At 38.2% G+C, this 26,723-nt stretch overlaps 1 protein-coding gene across 1 annotated transcript in view; it reads left to right on the top strand.

The window, feature by feature from the left end:
- The first annotated feature begins 2,118 nt into the window (after positions 1-2,118).
- Positions 2,119-26,723, top strand: part of LOC126369010 (uncharacterized) — a 49,507-nt gene continuing 24,902 nt past the window's right edge. The window contains exon 1 of the mRNA XM_050013297.1: positions 2,119-2,375. The gene's annotated coding sequence lies outside the window, so the exon portion shown is untranslated. The remainder of the gene's footprint in view (positions 2,376-26,723) is intronic.

The following is a 26,723-nucleotide window of genomic DNA, read 5'->3' as shown; positions in this document are numbered from 1 at the left end:
GAAGGCCCGCGCTACAATATTAAGAATGCATAAAATGTTTATTGTTTGTCTTTCTGCAAGATTAGAAAGAAAGAAAGAAAATATTTATTTCCATATTGGATGCCACATTTACAAACTTAAATTACAGAAATTAAAAAAAATAACAAAGACAAAAAGACAAATAATTACACAATGGAGGCGCCCAAAATAAAAAAAGGATCTCCCTCAGCATAATGCCGTGACACGTGCTTAGCACGGGCCGCGGCGCTGGTATTATGGGAGACCTATCGAACGTGAGCCACGGACACACCAAACTCAATTACGTACCTACTTATGTACAATAATATAAAATTATTGTATTGTAGGTATATAAATCGACATATCCCCGCTACCTCCAAACGCTTATACCACAAAGTCGAGAGTAGGGCTAACGGTGTACAAAAAACGAGAACCTCTGACATTAGACAGAGGAATTGCATCACAGTTTGGCGCTCGTGGGAATCTTACCTATAGAGCATACGCCACCACAGCGGCGTAGTGAAGCTCGCAGGCTAGTTGTTGGACCTAGTATGGATGTGGCTTGTTTACTATGTTCAGATACAAATATGACAACAACAACACACACAACACACAACAACAACACAACGGCAACAACAATGCCACTCGTCCTTTTTGACATAATAAAAGTATTAATTTTTAATATTCCGTACTTCGGAAGACACAGACGTTGGCCCCGTTTACTAGTTACGTAGTTGTTAAGCTTTGTCAGGGGCCTTTGGCGGTTCAATAATAACCCTGACACCAGGGTTGATGAGGATGGTCAACCATCTCATAGCCCACACGATAGAAGAAGCTTTTAAATACTTATTTTATTTCAGGCTGACAGAGGAAATTCCATTGCATTCAAATACCCTATCATTCCGAGCGAACCGTTTAATCTTCCTCGAGACAAGCACTTTTAGACCAAGTAGTCTCCCCTTAAGTATATCTTCAGTACCACTCCTTTTAAGGCAGATGAGAATTAACAATAAAATCTTCTTTATTTTAACTCCATATAAATGTAGCCTATGCCGTCTCTAGCATTTGTCAGTTGAAATGCCAAGTCGATTCGGTGCGAATCTACGAACCGCTATGCTGTATAGCGCGACGGAGCACTCTTGGTACATGGGCAATTAAAACTGGTGAGTATGATGTTGGAGTGAACATCCAAAAAAACAGCAAAACTCGACGGAAAATTCCACTTGATATTAACATAGAATCATGGTCTGAATCGTTCCCCTCAGAATTCGTTACGATGTCACTAACATCCTGTATATTAGGTGAATCGTTGGTTTTCTGTGTGTGTAATAAAGTGTTATGAGAATTACATAATATTCATTCATAATTGAATAAATGTGAAGGTTAGGTACATCACGATTTCAAAATCCTAAGTACAAAGTGACACTCGAGTAGTTTTACAAATCCAACCAAAAACAAATTCACAAGAATCAAATAAACTTTATGCTTAAAGATATAATAATACAGTCTTAAACAAATAAAGTTTAATTCCTTCCAAGAACATTTCTGTAGCATCACGAATCGCTCTAAGTTTCGATCTGAAATCAATTAAAATTTCACAAATTTCAAGCAAAAGTTATAAATTCATTGTTAGAGTGCCAGAAAACTTTGCCACCTAATTCTATAGATTCTAAAGACGAAGTTAAGACTCCTTTGTTCGAACTCAGATCGATTTCTACTTACAAAAACTTTGGAAGTTGAAACTACAATAACTTGGGCAGCCACATAGCTATGGAGAAAAAAATAGTTCACTTTGACGATCTAAGTAGATATTTAGTCATTTTTGGTGAAAAATAACTTAACTTAGTGTAAAATAAGGTAAATAAATTAAGCTATTTAAATTAATAATATTTTCATACAACTACTAATAAGTTAAAGAAAATGTCACGAATTTGTTAATTGAAATTGATTCATTTCATTATTTTTTCAAATAAACTCAGAAAACTGTTCAGAAGAAATATTAGGTATTAAAATGATCTGTACGCAGCCGAACAGATTTTCAATTTTCCATATCCGCTTTGAGGCGGTTATTTCCAGAAGCCGGCAATTAAAGCATCAAACAACGTCGCTCCCCCTTCAAGGCACACATTTACCGACGACGCAACCAGCACCTCACTACCGACCATTCATTACTCGGCACCGCGGCAACACTAACTGTATGCGATGCACTCGCGACACTATTCCAAATTTTGAATTTTACTTTTTAAATCCCGCCTGAACACCCAGTCTCCTTTGACGACCTGTCATTTTTGCGCGCCATTCCGCCATTGTGTTTTCCTGTGTTTTGTTTTTTCTGTGAATGCACTGCGTTTGATTTTCCAGCGTATTCGGAAAATTTGGTAAGTTTTTACTTTTTATTTTCCGTTTTCATTAACAATTGGCTTATTTTTTAATTATTTCGTTATGACAGTGGTCGTAAGAGATGGATGTTTTTAATTAACCGCAATTTCCTTAATTGCGCATATTATGGACGAAATTTAATACTATGTAGCAAAGAGAATAAATCTTCGTGTGAAATTATTGCAAAATTATGCTGAAACCGGACAATTTATTTAAATACCGTTGATCTATTTTCAATACAGATTGTATCTAATAGAATAATGGAATTCCCTTGTCGCGGTAAATATTCGAACAACCTCTTTTAGTGGTTATGACTGTGTTATGACGACCTTAAATGTTGCACTATAATTATACCTAGGCGCCTGTCATTTCGAAACGAAATAATTAGTTAAAATACCTCTCTGCACTACGGGTAATATATTTTCGCATAATATTAATATCTAAATTTAATCTATTTATCTTGTTTTTATATTCAAAACAGGTTAGGAGCGTATTAAATAACTAATTCTATTATTTTTTTGTATCTCCCCTTGAATTTCATAATTCTACTGAATGAAAGTACATATGCCATATATGCAGGCTTGTTTACATCATGCCAGTAACTCGACTAACTCTTTTATCGCAACTTAATTGAAATTGTAAGACGAAAGTAAAAGTTCCTTAAACTAGGTACTTAGGTACCCTAGCTTTGACAATCCCAAACCTCCAAAACCTAACACGTCAATGTTATACTTATTTCTTACGGGTAACAGTGAAACTTCTTACTATATTTCTGTAACTAATTCCACCAAGTTTCAGAAGTTCGTAAGATTACGTCTTTATGAAGTCATATCCCATACGACTGGTGTAAATTATCACCAATACCAAGTTTTAATTTCGCCCCCATTGGTCCCATTTCGGAATACTGCGCGGCTATAAATTTTGTATGGCCATAAGACAAGAGGTGACGAGAAGCGAGTAGTTGACATTACGGGGTGGGCAGTGGACCTGACGTCTTAATGTTTGTACCGGGTTCTTCTCCTTCTACTATCGTGTGGGTTGTGAGGTAGATTACCAAACTCATCAACTCTGGTGACGGATTATTATTGAGCCGCCCAAGGCCCCTGACATGACTCATGTAACGACTACGTACTTAAATCGGTAAGTAGTAGGGACAAGGGCTTAACGTGCATTCCGAAGCACGGATCCTCTTACTTTTGGACTATCAGGTGATCAGCCTGTAATGTCCTATCCAAACTAGGGATCACGAAGTGATTTTTGTGATTTGTCCCTACCGGAATTCGTACCCGGGACCTCCGGATCGTCAGCACAACGGTCAACCACTGGACCACAAAGGCCGTTTGTAACGGGTGAGAGTAGTAAGGAAATCTTAAATGGTATATTTTTATGCATCATCCATCATTCTTTCAAACATAATCTTCTTAGACGACGCCCCGAGCCGAGGTTTGCGTCCAACTGGGCACCCTCAGCCTGTTGTCTTAATTTTTGTGCCGGGTGAGAGCTCTCAGCTCCTCATTTGTCCGGACAAGTAGTTAATGTAAGTCTACAATAAGTCACGTCAAAAAATAGTTAGGGTTGTGAAATATTTTCCTTATTGTATTATAGGGTTGTAAAGAGACCGTCTGAGTCAATTAAAATATGTAACAGTCCGTTACGTTTCGCTGTTAATTCATATCATAATCACGTCATCTTAAATACCTTTATTTATAAGTACTTTTACCATCGATATGTAGAATATAAAAAAAGAAATATTGTGTTAAACAACTCTAAGTACCTTTTCCTTCGGAGATACAAATAATAATAGCCGAGCACGTAATAATCATTTGTGATCCAAACATGTATTTTTTACCAGTATATTGTATATATGTCTATGTGTAATTTGTTAATATATTTTTATTTTATAACAAATTATGTAATCTTAACTTATAAATTAACAATTCAAGACCTTACGTGTCTAATCGTCAAATAATCCCCCCCGAGTTATTCCAGGCACAAAGGTCCCCATTACACTCGCCGCATTACCACGTTGTATGGCGATGGACAACCTTTGCACCAAGAAAGAGCCCGCACGCATATCAGACCCCCTCTCTCTTAACCTACGCCCCAGTTCCCTAATGAAGGCTATAGCCTCCAACCCCCAACACCCTGACGTCTCAAACGCTTCAACACAAGCTTTTTTTTTTGACGTATTGTTATTGTAGACTTGCCGCAGATGGCATTAACTACTTGGCCGGACAAATGGGGAGCGCTGAAGGCTCTCACCCGGGAGAGACAAGCGTTCTACCAACTGAGCTACCACAGCCCATACCACCACATCGGTGGTAGAAAAAACGATTATATTATCAAAAAAAATATCTTTAACACGCAGCCGCCGTAACCAGAAGTAGACTGATATATTTAATTAAATGGTCTGCATTTTTCATAACCGGTCCCAACCGCATCAGTTAGTGAATGCTTAATATCTTTTTAAATATAAACCTACTGATAAACATATTATTATATGCCTATATGCAGATAACTGCCCTGACTACTAACACGAATTTTAACAAGACGTAATTTCATCATCATATTTTCATATTTTATTTATTTAATAAATCTTAATACTAAATATACAATTTATCAATGCCCTACAAGACTGTTTACATAGTTTGTTTGCAGTAAAGACTCTATAGTAATACCATGTGCTTATACATAAATAGCCTATATACGTCCCACTGCTGGGCACAGGCCTCCTCTCAATCAACCGGAGAGGGTATGGAGCATACTCCACCACGCTGCTCCACTGCGGGTTGGTAGAGTATGCCATGTACTTATATCCAATAGTAATTTGTAAGTTGATATACAATAAGTGTATCACATTAATTAACTAAATTAACAATGAAGCATGAATTAGCCAGGACTCGAGTTTCAAAGGTATTGATGCTAATACCTGGCAATTCCTGTGCACAGCATGTAATTTGATTTTAAGTTAATTCGGGTGAGAGCCTTCAGCGCTCCCCATTTGTCCGGCCAAGTAGTTAATGCCATCTGCGGCAAATCTACAATAAGTCACGTCAAAAAAAAAAGATTTTTAGTTACTTATACCTGTCATTTTCTTATCCGCCGAAAAGGTAAAGGACGGGTAATCGACAAGCATAAAATTTATGGAACATACGTCAATTTTAAGCACAAATCTAAAACAACCCTATAAAAAATTACATTGGCCTATAACCGGACAGAAATAAGTTTGCTTTCCAGCGAAATACCTATTTGATTCGCCCGGGTTATTCATTAATTTACTCATTCTTCCTAAAATTAACAGTTGTCAATCATTCCTCCCTTTCCTTTTCGGCGGATAAGAAAACGACAGGTATAACTTAAAGTAAAATTGGAGGTGTCTGCAGCAATCAGAGCCATAGTTTAAGTATTTTTTTAATTTTTTTTTTGTTTGGTTGGAGACGGTTAAGTAGTAACATTACATTGACAAAGTTACGTTCATCTCATGATGAACTAAGTACCCACACTTCACCAAGCTTTCTGATAGACCAGCGAGATAGGTGGTGAGCCGTAACGCCGCCGTCTATAATGTTTTTTTCTTTGTGAATTTTATTATGCACGCGTGAATATAAAAACAAAAGATTAATCTCTTGTTTAATGGCCCTATATCTTGTGACAAAATAGTGTGACACAAATAAATACCTTCATCGTCCATTCCGTTCTAATTGCCGCCGCTAAGTTAATATGCATTTAATGATTGTGCTCACATTCCGAATTACTATGTCTCAATTCAATCAATATTTTTTTTAGTAAGTAAATATGTATTATGCATTGAATACTTATTAATATATGTATTAACTTTAGTTTACTTTTATTTATTTCTTGTTTCACCATCCCGCATCCAAGTTTATGTTTGTTTCCTGGTAGTGGTTGCCTGGAATGCTTCTATGCTGTTCTGGGAGCAAATAAAAAACATAGAAAACGTTCAGCTGCTTGTCTTCCCGGGCATGTCGTAAAAACCGACAGAGGGATTGTGTCCTCTAACATGATGGACTAATGTTATGGGCGATAGGCTGATCCCTTATCACCATAAGGTTCATCATATCCAGCTTACGACATCGTATCAACAGTGGCTGCAAGTTGTCTTTGATTACTTGTGGCTCTGCCCACCCCACTAGGGATTACGGGCGTGAGTTTATGTATGTATGTATGTATGTTGCCTGGAAGAAATTGCTCTAGAGCTATAAGACCGCCCAAGTTGTACTGTATACTGTGTTATATCTGATTGTTAAAATTAAATTCTGTGCAATAAAATATTATGTTCGATTTGAATACACTACTATTTCTTTATTGACGTCACTTATTGTAATTTGCCCCATTAGGCGAAAATTTTTTTGGTGAACTGGGGCACCCATATACCTTTATGTTTTCCAACTAAATATTAATGTTAATATGTGTATATTTTAATGTTGTAAATGTATATGTGTGTCGTAGATTTTACCTAAATAAACTTTTTTATTAAAATACGACTACGGGTACGATCACATAACAACATAACGTAGCATTGCGTCTGTATCCCCGAAGGGAGGCAGTGGTATACTGGGTGTTAGTGACATCGTAACGAATACTGCGGGGGTTGATTCAGACCATGATTCTGAGTTAAAATCAAGTGGAATTTTCCGTCGCAAAATTCATGATTTTTTTTAGTTTTTTTAAATTATTTTCAATTCTATACTTTTGCGATGGAAAATTCCACTTGATATTAACTCAGAATAATCAGATGAATCATCCCTCTCAGTATTCGTTACGATGACACTTACACCCCGTACAAGTACATACGGTAGCCATATAAGTAGGTATGGGTGTTAGTGACACCGTAACGAATACTGAGGGGGATGGTTCAGACCATGATTCTGAGTTGATATCAAGTGGAATTTCGTGTCAAAAAATTCATGAAAATTTTTCTTTTCTTTTTAATTATTTTCCAATCCATACCTTTGCGACGGAAATTTCTACTTGATATCAACTCAGAATCATGGCCTGAACCACCCCTCAAAGTTTTCGTTACGATGTCACTAACACCCTGTATAGTATAACACTTACTTCTCGCCACTATGTTCAAGCCCTGTAAGGTCAGATATGAAGGTATACCTTGGTACCATGTCAACATTAACTTTCTTGACAAATTGATTGGGTAGTTTCGTAGGTCGAAGATAAATTATGAAATTCTGATTAAGTACTAAATAAAGACAGATCTAACGGTGTCAAAAAACATTTTTTTTTTTATTTAACTTATTTATATGAATTTCAATAACGAAAAAAGTAATAATAAGTGCGACATTTTGTCCCATTTGTCTAAGACGTCACAGGTGGCTTTTTTATACAAATTCCAATAGTAATTTCGTGTTTTGACGTTTAGTAAAAAGTAACAGATTTGACTAGTTGGAAACTACCCTATTCTATTGAATGAAAGTATGTATGCCATAATATAGATTGTAGGCTCGTTTGCAGCATGCCAGTAACTCGACTGAATCTTTTATTACAACTTAATTGAAATTGTAAGACAAAATTAAAGCTTCGACTATCCCAAACCCCCAAAACCTAAAAATCCAATGTTATAAGTTGGAAGTTTATCCTTATTTTTTCATTTTGTCATGTTTTTCAATGACGTCACAAGCTGCTTTTTCATTCAAATTCCATAGTAATTTCGTGCTTTGACGTTTAGTAAAAAGTAACTGATTTGATTAGTTGGAAAATAGCCTGTTGTAAGCCTCACTAAATGTCAAATATTTTAGTGTAACAAGGTTCTAAAGTGGGTGGATCATTGCTCATGACTGTGTATAAACTATTATGTAACCTTAATAAGGTCACGTCAAAATAAGTGTTTATGTCGCGACTTTGACATATGGCAACTATACAGGGTGTTAGTGACATCGTAACGAATACTGAGGGGAATGATTCAGACCATCATTCTGAGTTGACATCAAGTGGAATTTCCTGTCGGAAAATTCATGAATTGTTTTGTGCTTTTTAATTATTTTCTGGGGGGGTAAAAAGGTCACACCGAAGCAATTCATCTAAAAAGCAATATGGCAATTTGACATTTGCGCATATAAAAGTAAGTGCGCAATGCAAACAAATGTCAAATAAGTAGCAATATTGCTTTTTTAGATGAACTGCATTGATGTGGCTTCTTTACCCCGCCCTCCTTCCCTCCCCCTAAGGTTTCATACTTTTGCGACGGAAAATTCTACTTGATATCAACTTAGAATCATGGTCTAAATCATCCCTCAAAGTATTCGTTACGATGTTACTAACATCTTGTATAGTTGGAGAGAGAAGCAGTCTTCGAGTTCGCTAGTTCACCAGTCTTGAAGTCTGGCGACATCGTCACTCGACAAGTGTCGCCTTGTGAACAAGAGCTAGTTACTTATAACAATAAATGACAATACAAACGAAGAGTCTAGCAATGACTAGCTAGACCTAGGAGAAAGTGCAGGTCTATGAACTTAGAAAGCTAACTGCGATGGAAAATGTCGGTCTATGATGCTAGATGGTTAACTGAATTGCATCCTCTCTTTTGTTAAGTGAACAATTTGTAATAAAGCACTACTATAATTCGAGTACCCGGCTATCTGAAGGAATCATTCACATTCGCTATTTCGTCGTCTTCTAAGCCGGACCTCGGTACTTGCACCAATGAAATCAGGAATTAAAATCATTTATTCAACGTAATTATCATAGATAAACTTGTCCAGGTTCAATTTAACATTTTTGAATCTACGTCATTTCGCAAGGTAATATGTCTGAGGATAAGAAATGTCAAGAAACTGCAACAGCAACACATCTTTCAAATCAATGTAGGTATACATTACAAGTTATTTAATAACTAGAGGAACAGATTTAATTCCATTTACTATGATCCTGACACATCATTTTCTTTCATAAAAGTCATCATGCTTGCTCACCGGTGCAGACTCTCGACCTGGTCTTTCTATAAAACATCTTGGAACTGCAAGTAAGATTATCAGATCATGTAGCTTCATAATTAAATAGCCCATATACCTCCCACTGCTGGGCACACTCCCCTCAATAAACCAGAGGGGGTATAGAGCGTACTTCACTACGCTGCTCCAGTGCGAGTTGATGGAGGTGTTTTGGGCTAGCAGCCGCGGCGCGGGGCATGACGTGCCTTCCGGAACAAGAAAGCTTCACAATTATTTAAAAAAAACTCTTGGTAAATTATAGCTCATAGCTAGAGATTATAACCATCAGTTAATTCTTCTTTTTAATTTGTATTTTGTGGAAAACATCGTGAGGAAAGTCACATTCCCGAAAAATGTATCTTCGGAGGTATGAGTCCTAACCTGTAGATATTGAGCTGGTTTTTCCTTCGCGGGTTGGAAGGTCACACCGGCAGTCGCTTCTATAAAAACCGGATCTGTCAAATCTTCAGATTAGGTAAGCGGACCCTGTGAAAAACGGGATAATGCAGGGGGGATGATGAGTTTGTATTTGCTTTCTTATCTATATTTATCTCCACCCCGGAAGCTATCAACTTTAAAGCTACAATCGACTAGGTTCAAGATTAATTATGAAATCTAACGAAAAACATTGTCTTTTTTCTATTTAACTTATTTATAAATTTTAATCAATAAAAATGTAATGATAACATTCGACATTTTATCCCGTTTTTTTCATGCAATTTCCTTAGTGATTTCGTGTTTTGACGCTTAGTAAAAAGTGATTGTTTTAACTAGTTGAAATCTAGCCTATTACGTATAATGTTACCTGCAAAGCAACATTATCTAAACGTCATATCAGTCGCTTACGATCGTCGTTGACCCCAACAAGATCCCTTCCGTATTCTAACCGCATGACTAACTTTTCTTATTGACTCCACGTCACTTTCTTTGTCATTCGAAGGTCACTGAAATCAAATGAATCACTTTGAGATTACTCATTCAATCATTGCGTAGCTGCTATAATATGTTTCTTGAATTTGCTGAGTCTTGAGACGCAAAAAGTTAACAAGGAGTCGATAGATAAAAACTGATTGGTAGTAGAAAACATTGGAAGTTATTGTGTACCTTTAGACCGACCTTAATAAATCAAAAGGATTATCCTTTGGTAGTTGCGGCTACTGAATATATCCCGCTCAGGGAAATTGCAGAAAAATATTTGGCAACATAAGAACGTAATAAACGATCTTGACGACCCAAATACTCTAGCCATAGAAGCGACAGCAAACATTTCGGGACCACAAATGGTCCTTACCCGTATCACCAGGTCGGCAATATCCTTGTCCAAATTATCTAAATCTAATCGAATCTAGCCTACAAGATCCCATTGCTGAGCAAAGGCCTCCCCTTCCTCTTTCCATTTTTCGCGGTCCTGTGCGTATTCCGGCCAGTCCATCCAGTCAGTCAGTAAATTATCTAAAACTAATGAAAAATGAAAAAATGTATTTTCATCAGAAATAATACAATAATGAAGGCACATGAAATAGAGTGGGTACATTATAAATAAGGCCAAATGAATATAGGTTCCCTAACTAGGCGGAGCCTGTCATAAACTGCCTATATACGTCCCACTGCTGGGCACAGGCCTCCCCTCAATCAACCGGAGGGGGTATGGAGCATACTCCACCACGCTGCTCCACTGCGGGTTGGTGGAGGTGTTTTTACGGCTAATAGCCGGGACCAACGGCTTAACGTGCCCTCCGAAGCACGGAATCATCTTACTTTTTCGGACAATCAGGTGATTCAAGCCTGAAAAGTCCTTACCAAACAAAGGACAGTCTCACAAAGTGATTTCGACAATGTCCCCATCGAGTATCGAACCCGGACCTCCAGATCGTGAGCCTAACGCTCTAACCACTAGACCACGGAGCCTATATCTTGGGAAGTACCAATGAACGACCTCTGTGGTCCAGTGTTTGAGCGTTGAGCTCATAATCTGGAGGTCCCGGGTACAAATCCCGGTGGGAACATCACAGTGAATCATCATCTCCCTAGCATTATCCCGTTTTTCACAGAGTCCGCTTATCTAACCTGGAGATTTGACAGGTCCGGTTTTTTACAGAAGCAACTGCCTGCTTGACCTTCTAACCCGCGAAGGGAAAGCCACCTCCGAATCATCCATCCTCACATACCTCCGAAAATGCATTTCTCGGGAATGTGGGTTTCTTCACGATGTATTCCTTCACCGTTGAGCACGTAATAATAATTTCAAAAACGAATTCGACAGTCATTGGTTTAGGCCTGTGCTGGAGTCGAATCTGCGACTTCAAAGTGAGATGCAAGCGTTTTACCAACTGGGCGACCACGGCTTCAAAACAGATAAAGACATCAGCATTAAAGTCACCAGAAGTATGGTGATATCCTTTTTCCAAGTTACCTAAAGTGAATTCGAATTCCAATATCTCTGACTCTTGCTGTCCATCCCGTAATGTTGGCATACCGTGAAGATGCGTACGTTATAACAAAGAACACAGAATTGCCTACTTAACAGTTTTCGGATAAGTATTTTAAAAGTTACAAACGCTTATTTTATACCACTTCAAATATTTTATTTTCTCCAAAAACTTTACATACTTAATAGAAAAATACGTATCTTTCTTCATTTATTTCTTTCGCGCGAAAACGGTTGGTCAGGTGACTTTGCCCAGTGACGTCACATTTCAAGAAAAAGAAACTGTCAAACAGTATAACTTCGGCTTTTCGGCGGGAAACGGGAACGGGACAGTTGCTTTCTTCATTGAGTAAGTAATCTAAATAATTAATACGAAGTGGTGTTTTGTGGTTAATGATCGCATTAAGTTAGTCGGAAGACATTCGCGAGTGTTATTATATTGAAGTATTCAATAAACAAAGTGTATCTGCCTATTTTCGCTTCGTGCCGGGAAGCCGCTTCATAACTCAAAAGTTTATGCGGACTTTTGAGTTAATTCGTTTGGGGTTCGGAGTAGGAGTCTACTCCGAGGGTGGGGGCTTAGGTTTCATCATCATCACCTTTCATCATTTCATTAATCATCAAGAAAAAAAATACGTCAGACATGGCTGTATGGGCATAGTTCCCTTTGCCTTACCCTTCGGGGAAAACCAAAACAAAAAAAAAAAAACAGTATAACTTCAAACCCGACATATAGCTTTTGTTTATTTTGTGAAATGTGACGTCACACGAAGCTCAATCATGGCCGCCCGTGTTTCGAGTATTGTAATACACAGATAAAATGACATCCTATTTTTTTTAAATAAAATATTTAAAAATGATCTTAGTAAAACAAACTATTGGATAATTATCATTAAATGATAAACTAGCATCTGCGACATATTTTATTGTTACAACTGTCAAGTACTAGCCAATTCGTTACGTAGAGTCCCACGGGGAATTTATCTAAAACGAAAATCGAGTCTTGTCTGAATGTCCGTCCTAATAGATCCACTGATAGGTATAGGTTAGTTAGACTATTTTAATGTAACGACACGATCACGACAAGATACGGCATTCTAACCAGAACGATCTAATCGCACGGTTCGGTCTAGAGGTGGAGTTTTAAATATCTATATGTAGGGACTTGGCCACAATACACCTGATTAGGTCGCAGTGGCCATTCGGGCTGCATTAGTTCGAGCCCTCTTGATTCACAAATAATAACAATAAAATCAGAACGAACGTGCAACTCAACAGTCAGTCAGTCTGTTTCAACTGGCATTTTGAAACAAAACAAATATACATTGTTTTAAGAGGGTAGACAGATATATCTGCCCGTAGAAAATTATGGATCTACCTACTCCACTCCAATCTCATCAGTCATCCCGTGATCATGGCACTTGCAACAGTGTCGAAATATCGGGAGTCTCATATCCCCATTTAAACGCGGTAAGAACCCGTTATTATGTGTTTTAATTAAAACAAATATACTAACAGAAAACCAATTGTAAGTTCTCACCAGCTTAATCTTATTTATTTAAATATGTATGTATACAGACCTTTTGTATGTATACATGGTCTTAGTGACAATACACCGAATTCTGAGGAGGATGATTCTGAGTTAATATCAAGTGGAATTTTCTGTCGCAAAAGTCATGTTTTTTTTGTTTTTTTTATTATTATTTTCAGGGGGTTAAAATGGCTACATCGAAGCAATTCAGTAAAGCAATATTGCAAATTGACATTTGCACATATAAAAGTAAATGCGCAATGCAAACAAATGTCAAATGCCATCATCATCCAGGTTCAAAAGTATGCTTTTGCGACGGAAAATTCCACTTTATAACTACTCAGAATAATGATCTGTAACTTCCCTCAACGTTTTCGTTACGATGCCACTAACACCCTGTATAATAAGTGTACATAAAGAATACATTTTTTTTAAATCGTTGTTTCTAAATCATTTTCCTAGGATTAGTTAATAAAGGTTCGATAACCATTCAATACATACTAATGTGGGATTAAAACTAACGGCGCAGCCCCTCGTTAACGTTAACTGTCTCCATTGTCATTATTCTACGGAACCCGAAGATATTTCACTTGGCACACTATTGTCTTGAGTCGGTTAGTTACGCTACTTCGTTGCTTGATTAGAAAATGAAGTAAAGCCACGTTCGGTGTGGTCAGTTTCTGGATGGGTGACCGTTTTGTATGGCTCCTGCAATATTCAAATGACACGGAAAATCATGTGTGCTGACTGATTGTCCGAAAGTAAGATAATCCGTGCTTCAGAAGGCACGTTAAGCCGTTAGTCCCGGTTACTACTTACCGATGTATAGTAAGTATGTAGTCGTTACATGAGCCATGTCTTGTGCCATGCCTTTGGCGGCTCAGTAATACACAACACCAGGGTTGATGAGGTTGGTATTCCACCTCACAACCCACACTATAAGAAGAAGAAGAGTGCTGAGTCAGCACTGCTGACTGCGTTTACTAGTCAGATAAGTGTTTTGGTAGACGACCGACTTTATAGGCTGTTTGAATGTGGTGCCTTTAGAGCATGTCACGTGTTTGTGCATATTTATTTATAAGAACTTTAATAGGCTACTTGACAACCTAGTCAAATGAGATATTCGTAAACGAAATGTCAAAACGAAAGTTTTCTCCGCAGTTTGTATGGAAATACTATCCTGTGACGTCATCAATAAAAGCGGTCACTTAATTCATAAATCATAAATAAGGGTATCCTAGTTTAGGCTCCAGCCTCTACAAATACTATTAATGTTCATGTTATTAATCATTATGAATAAGACTTAGGTTATGTTATTTGTAGATGAAATAAATACTTCAATACTTTATAAATAATCACCAGCCCATTATTGTTTTATTAGGCACGTTAAGCCGTTGGTCCCGGCTGAGTAGCAGTCGTTAATAACCACCAATCCGCACTGGGCCCGTGTGATGGTTTAAGGCCCGATCTTCCTATCCATCCATAGGGAAGGCCCGTGCCCCAGCAGTGGGAACGTTTATGGGCTGATGATGATGATGATGTGGTCAAACGCGAGCCTATATTATTAAAAAAAAATATCACCTCGCCAGCAATTATTATTTATTTAGCATGTTTAAATCCCGTGTATTAAAGGACGAGCCCAGTACCCGGGCACAAATCCCGGAAACCACGTGATATCAATTAGCTACGATCCAAACATCAATACAAACTCATAAAGTCAACTTCGAGCTGGGACCCGTGACACTACCATTTTATATCTGAGATACTTATAATAACATAACATACATAAACAGCCTATATACGTCCCACTGCTGGGCACAGGCCTCCCCTCAATCAACCGGAGGGGGTATGGAGCATACTCCACCACGCTGCTCCACTGTGGGTTGGTAGAGGTGTTTTAACAGCTAATAGCCGGGACCAACGGCTTAACGTGCCCTCCCAAACACGGAATCATCTTACTTTTTCGGACAATCAGGTGATTCAAGCCTGAAAAGTCCTTACCAAACACAAACAAAGGACAGTCTCACAAAGTGATTTCGACAATGTCCCCATCGGAAATCGAACCCGGACCTCCAGATCGTGAGCCTAACGCTCTAACCACTAGACCACGGACGCTGTTATAATACTTATAATAAAACATGTATAAATATGGACTGAGCCAGCTTGACGCGCGCCACGTCGCGTCGTCGCGACTATTCAAACCACAGCTAAAAAATAAATAAAAAAAAAACAAACGCAATTTTGTTGGCATTCTGTCAACAAGTGTGCAAGCTATGACATTGTGAACCCACCTCATTTTTTACCTTTTTTACGTCCATCAAACTGTGAGGTCAGATATTTGTACAATTTGAAGTTCCATTCAAATATTTATGAAATTTTGCGTTGGTTCCGAGCTGAATAAAACAGCAATGGTGTGGAAAGATAACAATGTGTGTTTACTTAGTATATTTTATACCTACCCCTGAAATTTCTGTTAGAGTATTGCCTTATGACTCTTTCCTATAATTGAATAATTCGAATAACCGACTATCTGAATGAATCATTCACATTCGCTATTTCGTCGTCTTCCAGGCCGAACCTCGTAGACAGCAATACGGCTCACCTCCTATCACATTGGTCTAACAGAAAGCTCGGTGAGGTGTGGGTACTTAGTCTTGCAATGGTTGTACCTCTGACTACCCTAAATTGGGATGTTGCTCTGAGCTTATATCATATTATGAATGCAGGAAAGAGCGAAGTTGAATACGACTGCAAAAAATCTGATCCCGACGGACCGATTACTCTAGCCATAGAGGCAGCCAATCAGCTCGCGACACCAAACACTTCAGGACCCCGATACCGACCCCGCCGGCGTTCCCTCAATCAGCGCTTATCGCTATCGACCCACTAGGCTCGATTAATTCTTTCAAATATTTTTCCTCTCAGACGACGCCCTGAGCCGAGGTTCGCGCCCGACTGGGCACCCTCAGGCCTGTTGTCTTAAATGTTGTACCAGGTGACTGTGGTGGCGCGGGGCGCCATTGCCATATTTCCATCTTACTTCTTTTCAGTTTTTCTTTTTTGCTTTAGCGTTATTTATTTTATTTTGGATACTTATAGCTTTTTTACAGCATAAACGTGACCTTCAAAGTGGAAGAGTCAAATCTCTTCCCAAGAGTAATTTGGAATATATCCTTTCATAGGTCGCGAGTCCCTTTAATAAATGGGGGATATGACGTCACATAGTGGGTAGTTTCCCCTAGACCAACAGATGTACCAACTACGAGGTCGATAACCTTTGTTTGGCTATTAAAAACGCTTACTTTTGCGCACTTTCGTATATGTATATTCAAACACAACTAAAACTCAAAAATATGTTTATTAATTAGGTAACATAGTTACACAAATCGTCAATTTTTACATAAATATATTTTTTGTCGAACGTCTCCTCCGCCTAAAAGTACTGTAGTTTCTCTTATATCCGGGGAAAAGAAGCTGCAAGAAAAAAGCCCTAAGTTTTTACAAAAGACGTTCTTACAAAAAAAAAATACATACATTTCAGTAATTTAGCTGCATATTATTACTGGCACCTATACAGCGTGTTAGTGACATCGTAACGAATACTCAGAGGGATGATTCAGACCATGATTCTGAGTTAATATCAAGTGGAATTTTCCGTCGCAAAATTCATGTTATTTTTTTAGTTTTTTTAAATTATTTTCAATACTATACTTTTGCGATGGAAAATTCCACTTGATATTAACTCAGAATAATCAGCTGAATCATCCCTCTCAGTATTCGTTACGATGTTACTTACACCCCATACAAGTACATACGGTAGCCATACAAGTAGGTATGGGTGTTAGTGATACTGTAACGAATATTGAAGGGGATGATTCAGACCATGATTCTGAGTCGATATCAAGTGGAATTTCCTGTCGGAGAAGTCATGAAAATTTTAGAGCTTATTTAAATTATTTTCCGTTCCATACTTTTGCGACGGAAAATTCCACTTGATATCAACTCAGAATTATGGCCTGAATCATCCCTCAAAGTTTTCGTTACGATGTCACTAACACCCTGTATACTTTTATTGTGGCTTATCAAACGATTGATGAATGTGGAGGAAACAAGATAAGCAGGTAAGTCAGTTTCTGTCTTGACAGATAAAATCCGATCCTGTGACAGGGTACAATGATAATGAATTTACAGAAGTAGTCAGTTTCAACCGAACACAGGATAGGATTTCTATCTCAGAGTCGAAGCAGATACAATTCCGTAGTCCCACGTCATGAAAGAATTCCCGGATTTGAAAGGAACTACTTCTACCGGCTATACAGGTTGTGAGAAGTTGCAGTAGTTTTAGGCGGATGAGACGTTCGTTATGTAAAATTGACGATTCAAAGTGTAACTATGTTACCTACTGAATAAAGATATTTTTGAATTTGAATTTGAATTTGAACTTCATGGAGAAAATCTGCGACACTGACTGAGGCCGCGACCGATAATAACGGGTTCTTACCGCGTTTAAATCAGGGAAATGTGTGACTCCCGATATTTCGACACTGTTGCAAGTGCCATGATCGCGGGATGACCTAATCATGATGATGATAAATATCGGGAGTCTCATATTTCCCAGATTTAAACGCGGTAAGAACCCGTTATTATGTGTCTTAATTATGATAATAACCGCGTAAACATAAAACAATGTACAAATTGGAGATGTCCGTAGAAAAGTTTTAGTACGATCTACTCTGAAACGGCGTGAGTGTATGAAATGATTGTGGAGGAAGCAAGAGAAGTGTGTCAGGATCGAAGCAAATGAAAGTCTCTGCTTAGCTTATGTATGTATGTAGTCTTCATTTTGTGATAAGGAGGAGTATTCATAAGTCTTCTTCTCTTGTATGGCTTATGAGGTCAATAGCGGACCTCATCAACCCAGGGTAACTATTGAGCAGCCAAAGGAGCTGACATAGCCCATGTAACGACTACGAGTACATACCTACTTTCTAAGTAAATAGTCGACCTCTGTGGTCCAGTGGTGACGACCTCTGTGGTCCAGTGGTTGAGCGTTGGGCTCACGATCCGGAGGTCCCGGGTTCGAATCCCGGTGGGGACATATCACAAAAATCACTTTGTGATCCCTAGTTTGGTTAGGACATTACAGGCTGATCACCTGATTGTCCAAAAAGTAAGATGATCCGTGCTTCGGAAGGCACGTTAAGCCGTTGGTCCCGGTTACTACTTAATGATGTAAGTAAGTAGTCGTTACATGAGCCATGTCAGGGGCCTTTGGCGGCTCAATAATAACCCTGACACCAGGGTTGATGAGGTTGCTAATGTACCTCTCAATCCACACGATAGAAGAAGTAAATAGTAGCCAAGACCGATTTCTTAACGTGCCCTCCGAAGCACGGATCATCTTACTTTCGAACAATCAGGTGATCAGCCTGCAGTGTCCTAACCAAGCCAGGGATCACAAAGTGATTTTTGTGATGTGTCCCCATAGGGATTCGAACCCGGGGCCTCCGGATCGTGAGCCTAGCACTCAACTGGACCACGGAAGCCGTTGCTATTTAAAAGTTAAAAGCGACATCTTTCTATCGCGTTCTTCATAGCCACATGGTGTCAAGAATTGGCACACGAGTTTAGTGGACCGGCCAGTACTTGCAACAACTAAATAAATCAAATCAAATCAATTTATTTGCGAGAACACATAGACACACAACTACTCGCGCCTATCTTGTAAGTAAATACTTAATTCTACCAAATCAATTTGCTGAAGTTGTCAACATTGTGCCTACAAAAATGGGGACAAGAGTTACCTGTAACTAAATAGAACACTATCACTGGTATTACTTGAATCTCACAAAAAAAAAAAAAACACTCCCGAATTGTGAGTAGTTAAATTTTAAATTTGAATTTGGAACATTGCATTGAAAGAATGTAACATTGTGTTATAGAGTTATAACGGACCATAGTCCGATCAAAAAAAAAAAAAAAATAATAATATAAATAAAAATAATAGTATATTAATATAGTGTATAGTATATTATTTAATAATATAATAGTATTATATAATAAATATTTCATAAATATCATTTAATTTTTTATTCCTAATGATCGTATTATTTTAATATTATTTCTGATAATCCTTGCAAACCATCATCATCTCCTTAGCAATATCCCGTTTTTCACATGCGCTTATTACAGTCCGCTTACCTAACCTGAAGATTTGACAGGTCCGTTTTTTTACAGAAGCGACTGCCTGTCCGACCTTCCAACCCGCGAAGGGAAAAGACCTGCAGATCGTGAGCCCAACACTCTCTCTCTCACCACTAGACCATGGAAGATATGAAAAACTGATTAAAAGTTATGATTAGCAACACACGTCAGGATAGGTACCTAGTTTGAATGGTTGTGGCTCTGTTCACCCCATTAGGGATAACAGGCATGAGTTATTGTATGTTAATATCGTTTTTTTTATTTGAAACTTGTTCAAAGACTATAAATGTTTTTTAGCAAAGTTGAACTCAAATCCTCCTAACGGAGTTGAGCTAATTCGCTATCTATACAATGGTGCTAATTCCTGTAAACACCATCTAATTTTATTTTAAGTTATATCTGTCATTTTCTTATCCCCCGAAAAGGAAAGGGAAGAATAATCGACAGGCATAAAATTTATAGAACACACGTCAATTTTAAGCACAAATATAAAACAACCGTCTTAAATTTTTACATTGGCCAATAACTCGACAGAATTATGTTGACAGCACACGTCAAACGGTTTGCATACCAGCGAGATACCTTTTCGATTCGCCCGGGTTATTCATTCATTTACTCATTCTTCCTAAAATTAAGAGTCAATCATCCGTCTCTCTCCTTTTCGGCGGATAAGAAAATGACAGGTATAACTTAAAGTAAAATTAGGAGATGTCTGCTAGAATCGGGGCCAATGAGAGTTCATACCCTCAATTAGAGGATATGACATGGACTATGACGAGTGGCCGATTTGTAGTGCACGAACCCGGATGTAACTCCCGTTATTCTACTCATGGACTTCTACAATAACATTCACTGACCAAAACCGTGATGTTGCGAAAAAAACAAAACATTCATCAGTCTGTGGTGTGGCTAGACAGTTTCGAGCAGCAAATCCGAGGTCTAATTATTTTGCAGTAACCGGGTGAGAGCCTTCAGCGCTCCCCATTTGTCCGGCCAAGTAGTTAATGCCATCTGCGGCAAATCTACAATAAGTCACATCAAAAAAAAAGACTGCAAAATAATTTTTTTTTTTTTTTTTTTTTTTTTTTTTTTGACGTGACTTATTGTAGATTTGCCGCAGATGGCATTAACTACTTGGCCGGACAAATGGGGAGCGCTGAAGGCTCTCACCCGGTTACTGCAAAATAATTAGACCTCGGATTTGCTGCTCGAAACTGTCTAGCCACACCACAGACTGATGAATGTTTTGTTTTTTTCGCAACATCACGGTTTTGGTCAGTGAATGTTATTGTAGAAGTCCATGAGTAGAATAACGGGAGTTACATCCGGGTTCGTGCACTACAAATCGGCCACTCGTCATAGTCCATGTCATATCCTCTAATTGAGGGTATGAACTCTCATTGGCCCCGATTCTAGCAGACATCTCCTAATTTTACTTTAAGTTATACCTGTCATTTTCTTATCCGCCGAAAAGGAGAGAGACGGATGATTGACTCTTAATTTTAGGAAGAATGAGTAAATGAATGAATAACCCGGGCGAATCGAAAAGGTATCTCGCTGGTATGCAAACCGTTTGACGTGTGCTGTCAACATAATTCTGTCGAGTTATTGGCCAATGTAAAAATTTAAGACGGTTGTTTTATATTTGTGCTTAAAATTGACGTGTGTTCTATAAATTTTATGCCTGTCGATTATTCTTCCCTTTCCTTTTCGGGGGATAAGAAAATGACAGATATAACTTAAAATAAAATTAGATGGTGTTTACAGGAATTAGCACCATTGTATAGATAGCGAATTAGCTCAACTCCGTTAGGAGGATTTGAGTTCAACTTTGCTAAAAAACATTTATAGTCTTTGAACAAGTTTCAAATAAAAAAAACAATATTAACATACAATAACTCATGCCTGTTATCCCTAATGGGGTGAACAGAGCCACAACCATTCAAACTAGGTACCTATCCTGACGTGTGTTGCTAATCATAACTTTTAATCAGTTTTTCATATCTTCCATGGTCTAGTGGTGAGAGAGAGAGTGTTGGGCTCACGATCTGCAGGTCTTTTCCCTTCGCGGGTTGGAAGGTCGGACAGGCAGTCGCTTCTGTAAAAAAACGGACCTGTCAAATCTTCAGGTTAGGTAAGCGGACTGTAATAAGCGCATGTGAAAAACGGGATATTGCTAAGGAGATGATGATGGTTTGCAAGGATTATCAGAAATAATATTAAAATAATACGATCATTAGGAATAAAAAATTAAATGATATTTATGAAATATTTATTATATAATACTATTATATTATTAAATAATATACTATACACTATATTAATATACTATTATTTTTATTTATATTATTATTTTTTTTTTTTTTTGATCGGACTATGGTCCGTTATAACTCTATAACACAATGTTACATTCTTTCAATGCAATGTTCCAAATTCAAATTTAAAATTTAACTACTCACAATTCGGGAGTGTTTTTTTTTTTTTTGTGAGATTCAAGTAATACCAGTGATAGTGTTCTATTTAGTTACAGGTAACTCTTGTCCCCATTTTTGTAGGCACAATGTTGACAACTTCAGCAAATTGATTTGGTAGAATTAAGTATTTACTTACAAGATAGGCGCGAGTAGTTGTGTGTCTATGTGTTCTCGCAAATAAATTGATTTGATTTGATTTATTTAGTTGTTGCAAGTACTGGCCGGTCCACTAAACTCGTGTGCCAATTCTTGACACCATGTGGCTATGAAGAACGCGATAGAAAGATGTCGCTTTTAACTTTTAAATAGCAACGGCTTCCGTGGTCCAGTTGAGTGCTAGGCTCACGATCCGGAGGCCCCGGGTTCGAATCCCTATGGGGACACATCACAAAAATCACTTTGTGATCCCTGGCTTGGTTAGGACACTGCAGGCTGATCACCTGATTGTTCGAAAGTAAGATGATCCGTGCTTCGGAGGGCACGTTAAGAAATCGGTCTTGGCTACTATTTACTTCTTCTATCGTGTGGATTGAGAGGTACATTAGCAACCTCATCAACCCTGGTGTCAGGGTTATTATTGAGCCGCCAAAGGCCCCTGACATGGCTCATGTAACGACTACTTACTTACATCATTAAGTAGTAACCGGGACCAACGGCTTAACGTGCCTTCCGAAGCACGGATCATCTTACTTTTTGGACAATCAGGTGATCAGCCTGTAATGTCCTAACCAAACTAGGGATCACAAAGTGATTTTTGTGATATGTCCCCACCGGGATTCGAACCCGGGACCTCCGGATCGTGAGCCCAACGCTCAACCACTGGACCACAGAGGTCGTCACCACTGGACCACAGAGGTCGACTATTTACTTAGAAAGTAGGTATGTACTCGTAGTCGTTACATGGGCTATGTCAGCTCCTTTGGCTGCTCAATAGTTACCCTGGGTTGATGAGGTCCGCTATTGACCTCATAAGCCATACAAGAGAAGAAGACTTATGAATACTCCTCCTTATCACAAAATGAAGACTACATACATACATAAGCTAAGCAGAGACTTTCATTTGCTTCGATCCTGACACACTTCTCTTGCTTCCTCCACAATCATTTCATACACTCACGCCGTTTCAGAGTAGATCGTACTAAAACTTTTCTACGGACATCTCCAATTTGTACATTGTTTTATGTTTACGCGGTTATTATCATAATTAAGACACATAATAACGGGTTCTTACCGCGTTTAAATCTGGGAAATATGAGACTCCCGATATTTATCATCATCATGATTAGGTCATCCCGCGATCATGGCACTTGCAACAGTGTCGAAATATCGGGAGTCACACATTTCCCTGATTTAAACGCGGTAAGAACCCGTTATTATCGGTCGCGGCCTCAGTCAGTGTCGCAGATTTTCTCCATGAAGTTCAAATTCAAATTCAAATTCAAAAATATCTTTATTCAGTAGGTAACATAGTTACACTTTGAATCGTCAATTTTACATAACGAACGTCTCATCCGCCTAAAACTACTGCAACTTCTCACAACCTGTATAGCCGGTAGAAGTAGTTCCTTTCAAATCCGGGAATTCTTTCATGACGTGGGACTACGGAATTGTATCTGCTTCGACTCTGAGATAGAAATCCTATCCTGTGTTCGGTTGAAACTGACTACTTCTGTAAATTCATTATCATTGTACCCTGTCACAGGATCGGATTTTATCTGTCAAGACAGAAACTGACTTACCTGCTTATCTTGTTTCCTCCACATTCATCAATCGTTTGATAAGCCACAATAAAAGTATACAGGGTGTTAGTGACATCGTAACGAAAACTTTGAGGGATGATTCAGGCCATAATTCTGAGTTGATATCAAGTGGAATTTTCCGTCGCAAAAGTATGGAACGGAAAATAATTTAAATAAGCTCTAAAATTTTCATGACTTCTCCGACAGGAAATTCCACTTGATATCGACTCAGAATCATGGTCTGAATCATCCCCTTCAATATTCGTTACAGTATCACTAACACCCATACCTACTTGTATGGCTACCGTATGTACTTGTATGGGGTGTAAGTAACATCGTAACGAATACTGAGAGGGATGATTCAGCTGATTATTCTGAGTTAATATCAAGTGGAATTTTCCATCGCAAAAGTATAGTATTGAAAATAATTTAAAAAAACTAAAAAAATAACATGAATTTTGCGACGGAAAATTCCACTTGATATTAACTCAGAATCATGGTCTGAATCATCCCTCTGAGTATTCGTTACGATGTCACTAACACGCTGTATAGGTGCCAGTAATAATATGCAGCTAAATTACTGAAATGTATGTATTTTTTTTTTTGTAAGAACGTCTTTTGTAAAAACTTAGGGCTTTTTTCTTGCAGCTTCTTTTCCCCGGATATAAGAGAAACTACAGTACTTTTAGGCGGAGGAGACGTTCGACAAAAAATATATTTATGTAAAAATTGACGATTTGTGTAACTATGTTACCTAATTAATAAACATATTTTTGAGTTTTAGTTGTGTTTGAATATACATATACGAAAGTGCGCAAAAGTAAGCGTTTTTAATAGCCAAACAAAGGTTATCGACCTCGTAGTTGGTACATCTGTTGGTCTAGGGGAAACTACCCACTATGTGACGTCATATCCCCCATTTATTAAAGGGACTCGCGACCTATGAAAGGATATATTCCAAATTACTCTTGGGAAGAGATTTGACTCTTCCACTTTGAAGGTCACGTTTATGCTGTAAAAAAGCTATAAGTATCCAAAATAAAATAAATAACGCTAAAGCAAAAAAGAAAAACTGAAAAGAAGTAAGATGGAAATATGGCAATGGCGCCCCGCGCCACCACAGTCACACCACCAACAAAAATAGACACCAGGGGTTAAAAAGGCCACATCGAAGCAAATCATCTGAAAAGCAATATTGCTATTTGACATTTACGCATATAAAAACAAGTGCGCAATATCAACAAATGTCAAATAGCAATATTGCTTTTTTAGATGAATTGCTTCTATGTGGCTTTTATACGACTGCAAACATGGTGTCGCGACCGGTTGCTACCTAAAAATTAAAAAAAAAAGAAAGAAAGATATTTTATTTGCTTAAACATGAGTAATAATAAATATAAATACAGATGTCAGTGTTAACATTAAACTTTGTTCATGTATGACTTATGTGTACTAATTTAGAACAGCCATGTAAATGTTGTAAAAATGTTTTAATGTATGTGATATGGCTGTACTTTATAAATAAAAAAAAAACGCCCAATTTTTTGTTCAGAGGTCACATGTCCGCGTGGAAATGTTTCTAATAAAGCTGTAGAGGTCTATAAATAGGAGTGGTCGCATTAAGACCGGTCCCTAGTGGAGCAATGGGTCATAGGCCCATAGCATCCGTCTTCGGATCCCGTTACTATAGTTGTAACTATCGAATAACTATGATGCCGACCAACTACATCATAAACGATTACGAGGTACGTTAATTCACTGTTTTGATTTTTTTTTTTCCTCCTAAATGGCTTCTGTCAACAGGGGTAGCACTGTTTTGATACTAAAATTTATTTCTGACACATACAACAGCCTCCATGGTCTAGTGGTCAGTCCGTTGGGCTCCGGATTCAGGGGTCCGGGTTTGATTCCCGATGGGGACAACAGTCAGTCAATACAGCACAGTCTGCCTGCACAGAGTGATGGTGTGTTGGCGAGCCAAATCATGGCAGTATACAAAAGGTGTACAGTCATGAGCAATATCATGTACTCACTTTAGAACTCTGTCGCACTATCATATTTGACATTTAATGAGGCTTACGAAAGTTGCTTAACTTCAACAATCGCAGACCGGGCGCGTTTACCGCTGCGCCACCGAGCTCCTCAAAGGCCGGTCATAGGATGGGTGACCATAAAAAAAAAGTTTTCATCTCGAGCTCCTCCGTGCTTCGGAAGGCACGTGAAGCCGTTGGTCCCGGCTGCATTAGCAGTCGTTAATAACCACCAATCCGCACTGGGCCACGTGGTGGTTTAAGGCCCGATCTCCCTATCCAACCATAGGGAAGGCCCGTGCCCCAGCAGTGGGGACGTTTATGGGCTGGTGATGATGATGATGATGATGAGGCTTACGGTTGAAATTGTCAAAAAGTTAATGTGACATGGTTGCAAAGTGTATACATATTAGTACTCGTGACCGTACTATACAATAATAATTTATTTTTATTTATTTATTTATTTAGATAGGTAAGTATACCAACAGTACACATATTGTAAAGTTATAAAATACAAGTCTTAAATTAGTTTTTGTACCTATATGTGCTCCAATTACAGGTACACACAACATTTTTATAGGTTAAATCTATTTTTAAGGTTATATCAAAAAGGAAAGGAGACGTATGAGAGACTTTTAAAATATTCAAACCGTGAATGTATACAAAACAGTCTAAACATGCTGCACACCCTGTTTGGATAAACAGCGCAACAAGTTGTCGGAAAAAAACTCGCAGCTGTTTCTAGTGTTTGTTGTTTTTAGTGAAAAACGACGCTCCCCGCGACCAAGTAGTGAAGCCGAAGAGACAAATCACGTCAACAAATCCTGTAAACAAAATGCTTTACTAGTGTTCTGAACACAACCACACCCCGCACAATCATACAAACAACCTCGTTTTACACAGACACTACGCATTGGTTTTTAAAAGATGTGTTGCTGTTGCAGTTTCTTGTCATTTCTTCTCCTCAGCCGTAACACCT

The sequence above is a fragment of the Pectinophora gossypiella genome, chromosome 8 (genome assembly GCF_024362695.1).
Source record: "Pectinophora gossypiella chromosome 8, ilPecGoss1.1, whole genome shotgun sequence".
NCBI lineage: Eukaryota > Metazoa > Arthropoda > Insecta > Lepidoptera > Gelechiidae > Pectinophora > Pectinophora gossypiella.
The sequence above is the reverse complement of the archived record's forward strand: the minus strand, read 5'-3'. Positions and strand labels throughout refer to the sequence as shown.